Raw genomic sequence first — 4,500 nt, 5'->3', positions numbered from 1 at the left:
CTAAATGGTTGATAATCTCACGCAATCTACTCACCTCTCTTGGAGAAAAACTGGGTTATAAATTAACACTTTTGCCTTTTTCTCTCTCCCTCTCTTTTTTTGAAAACCTGATTTTATAACTTTTCTTAGCAGCATAGTAACTGCCACAATCGTTTGTGTCTTCCACTGTGTCACTCTCAAGCGCTCCAAGCAGGAACGAACAATTGAACGCATATAGGGGGGTGTTCAGGGCAAATATGGATGTGTGTTTTTTGATCTGGGAGTGGGAACATTAAATTTTTAATGCTAAAATCAATCTTTGAAAATACATATGATTAATTTTGTAATTGACAGGGCCCAGAGTTTTTTATTTTATTTCTATGAACAAAAAATTAAATTGTTTAGGGCCCCCTGTTAGTCAGGGCCCCAAGAATTGTAATCACTTTTCCCTCCTATACCCCGCCCCTGCTCAATCCTATTGGTTCATTCATCTCTTGTTTCCCAATTTAATAATCAACCCTCCGAGGCCCTAAGAGATACTCAAGGGGGGAAAACAACTGCTTTCTAGTGAGAACCTGACACTTCTGGTGTGCACATATTATGCACAGGAGAAACTTTTTTTATTATTTTATTTTTACAGACTTCTGTCCTGGTTAAACTTTAGATTTCAATAATGACAATTTTTCTTTTAAGACAAAGAGGCATTTTATTTAGATATGCTGCGGGAATATTTACTGGCAATAATAAAACATAACCAGCTATGCATGATGTCCGCTTTGATGGACAAACGTTTAACTTCTTTATTTTACAATTTTACCTGATGGGGAAGTCAGCTGATTTTTGCCATGTAGATCCTAAAGAAAAAAAAATAATCAAAAATTTTAGAATGGTACCTAAATTAAGAACTTACCTGAAAACAGAAAAGCATCAGTAATAGGATTCAGGAATATCTAAACAGCATATTTCTGCTTTTTTTTTTTTTTTTTTTGGTAACATCATTTAAACAGAACAAATCAATTAGATGAGATCCAGCTAAATCTGAGGTCTTTCCTCTGACTTACAGGTTCACCCAGATGTGATTTACACAAAAACACAAAATACCTTTCAGCACACATTGCTAGGATTCTTTTTCCTTCTGATTTATCACTCGCCTCTTTGGTTGCACCACTGTCTCCCTAGCTTTCTTTTGTTTCTTTGTTTCTCTCGCGCACATCTGCATGAGATGATCCACAGAAATACATTGCTCATGCCTTTACCAACAGCCATCACCCAAACAACCATAGTCAAGATTAAAATCAAGTTTAGCCTTCAGAAATACCTACAGAACAACAGTTTGTGTGTGAGGCCACCATTGGTTGGTATCCCACCTTTCTCAAGATCTCCATCAGGATACAGAAGCTCTCTCTCTCTCTCTCTCTCTCTCTCTCTCTCTCTCTCTCTCTCTTTCTCTCTCTCTCATGCACACACAATGCGGCACACTCAGATTCTGTGCCGCATTGCAGTGGGTTGTAAATACTGAGTGACAGTGTAGCTCGACTGAGCAGCACCAGTGAAATACTGTCTTTGTTTCTCTGCATTCTCCCTCCCTCTGCTGCCCTTGTCAGAGAGGAAAAAAGAAAGTAATGCAAAACTCCAAATCGAAAAAAAAAGAAAAGACAGGAAAAAAAAATACTGCGTCTTTGTCTTTCCAATCGTCGGGCTTCCCTCGTAAAACAGAACGTCAATGAAAACTGAAACAGGGGAGGGAAAGCACTCTAAATCTGTCTGCTTTCTGTCCTTCTGTCCAAGTGCATCTTATGGAGGAAGACTGTTAAATTAATCTGCTTTGTGCCTTCAAGTCAGCATTGACAGAGGAGAAACAGAAGGTAACATGCAAAGCATCATAATATGTATGTGAATCTTTAGGAGTTATTTTCCTTTCTAAACATAAAAGTGAGAGTTAAAATGTGGCACAGCATCACAATAAAGATAGGTGGAGGGCGATGACCTCATCAGCATTTGTTGGTAGGTTTCACAATCACACATTCACAAACATTATTTATTCATTCAGGATGAAGCATCACTTTATCTTAACTCATTGAACCATTTATATAACATATTTCAAATAATTAATTGTACAAACGGAATTATTATAACTACAGCAGAGGTTTGCACATTTTATTCTTTTGAAGGTTTTCCGCTGCAAATGCAGGGAGTGCAGTTCCACTGACCATGGAGGCCAATTTGCACACAAAATCTGACGAGTAATCAAACCTACAAGCTGAGAAATGCAATGCATAATGTAGAAATGTATGTGCGAACAGTTAAACCTAAAATAAATGTTATTTTTTAAATGGCAAAAATATCGGTACCTTATTTGATCGCCATCAAGAATGGACTCCATCTTCCACAGCTGCAATCAGAGACCCAGATAACAGGGGGTGAGTCAGAGCGCATGACATATCAGATATAATAAGTTAGATTTTTTTAAAGAGAACAATTATCACTGTGGGCACAGAGGAATGTAGACATGATAAAATTACCTTTTTAACAGCTGCTTGAAAGGCTTTAAACTTCGTTTACGCCAAATTTTAACAAACTAAACACGAACCTGTTTATGTTTCGAACTAAAAGCAGTTAACGAATAAAGTATCCGCTGACTAATAACGCTACCAAAATGTTGATGAAAAACAGCAAAAAGGAAATAAATTTCTTACCAAGCGAGGAGACGGGTGGGTATTAGGAGGCGCATTTCGCTGCTACAGTGAGCGCGCGAGAAAAAAACCTGACCGCGAGGGAACGCGGGGCACGCGCACACATGACCGCCGGCGACCAATTGCTGTCTGCACGTTCTCGTAAAATGTTTTTTATGAGCTGCGACTGCCAGAGAGGATGTGTGTGGAATGAGAAAGGTTTGGTGGTGGTCGACGGACATTTTTGGTTTCAGAGAATGTTACACACAAACACACACATCCGGGCTTCAGTCATTTACTTTTTAATAACTGCTTTTCACAGATTTTATTAACGGTATTCCGTTTAGCTTACGCTCATATCCAGTACTGCCACATAACAATACTAATTTTGGACAAAATACAAAATAGTTTTTACGTGACAAAAATATGCGCTATACGATTTCTTAACCCAAAATAATATACTTATTATATACTACCAAATATGAAAACCATGAGGATCATTGTGTTATTGCCTTTATTTAGTTAAAAAAAATATTATAGTATAATTTTCAGCCTAAACGTTGAAGACTTTGTAAGTGAGGCCTACTAATCCCAGCAACCTTTTGAATACATTTAAACGTTTATGACTTCTTTTCAACCACATTTTCATCTTGTTTAGAAGGAAAAGGTACTGTGAGCTAATACAACTAACCCTATTCTAGATGTATAGTATATTATATGTATATAAATGCGTATAAAAAGTAGCTTATTCGGGGGATACGCATTTGTAAAGTCAGCTGATATTGTAAGTTATAAAGAGCAGTTTCAAGTCAAATCGAATTATATCATAACAGTGAAACCTGTTTTTGGTCAGCTTGCAAAATCATCAACGCCTTTTTCTTCTCCAGATAAAAAAGATATCTTCAAAGGGAATAAAACATTAAGTGCGTTCTTGTTTCCAGTGTCGATTTTGGTATCCTCATATTAAGAAAAGCTGGCATTTTCATGTATTCGTTCAATCATCTCTGGACAAAAACGACGCAATGTAAGAATTTATAATAAATATTAGGTTTTATAGATTTTTTTGAGCTTATGGTCAAAAAAATAATAACGCACCCTCGAATAATGAAGTTTGCTTATGATTTTGATGTTTTCTCTGTCTCTAAGATCGCTAAGCATAGGGGGTTCATCATTCCATTTTATTTTGAAGATCAGAAAAACGGAAATGCTGTTTTAGATTAATACAAAACAGCAACATATATTCTGATATACAAAACTATTCTACAGCAACAATAGTAACACGTTCAAACTAAGCATTGTGTTTTTGCTTTTGCACGACTTGGAGCTATTTCAGACGAGGGAACTGTTGTTTGGCAACATAGATTTTTAGTTAGCTTAAAAAAAATAGTTTTTAAATTTATTTTTCATTTTACTAACATTTTTATAAAGTAAATAAATGCATGAATCAGGTGTAACTAAACCAATCCTCTCTCAAGAATGAGAACAGCTCCAAGATAAAGGGAAGTGCTACATTCCCACCCTGTGGTCAGAATGTGTCACTACATGGAATTAATTTCATCTGTTGTTGCTGTTCACGGGCCTTCAAACAAAATATTCAAAATATTGCCTCGTATTTTTTCAGCAATATGGTTCAAATTTAAGATTTGTCTTTTTTTTCTAACATACGTATTTCTTTTTTAATATATAAAAACAAATACCTATATAAAAAACTAAAATGCACACACGCACGCGCGCGCGCGCGCACACACACACATAAAAATGTGTGTGTGTATATATATATATATATATATATATATATATATATATATATATATATATATATATATATATATATATATATATATATATA

Source organism: Poecilia latipinna, unplaced genomic scaffold (assembly GCF_001443285.1).
Source record: "Poecilia latipinna isolate Pla-1442-1.1 unplaced genomic scaffold, P_latipinna-1.0 Scaffold913, whole genome shotgun sequence".
NCBI lineage: Eukaryota > Metazoa > Chordata > Actinopteri > Cyprinodontiformes > Poeciliidae > Poecilia > Poecilia latipinna.
The sequence above is the reverse complement of the archived record's forward strand: the minus strand, read 5'-3'. Positions refer to the sequence as shown.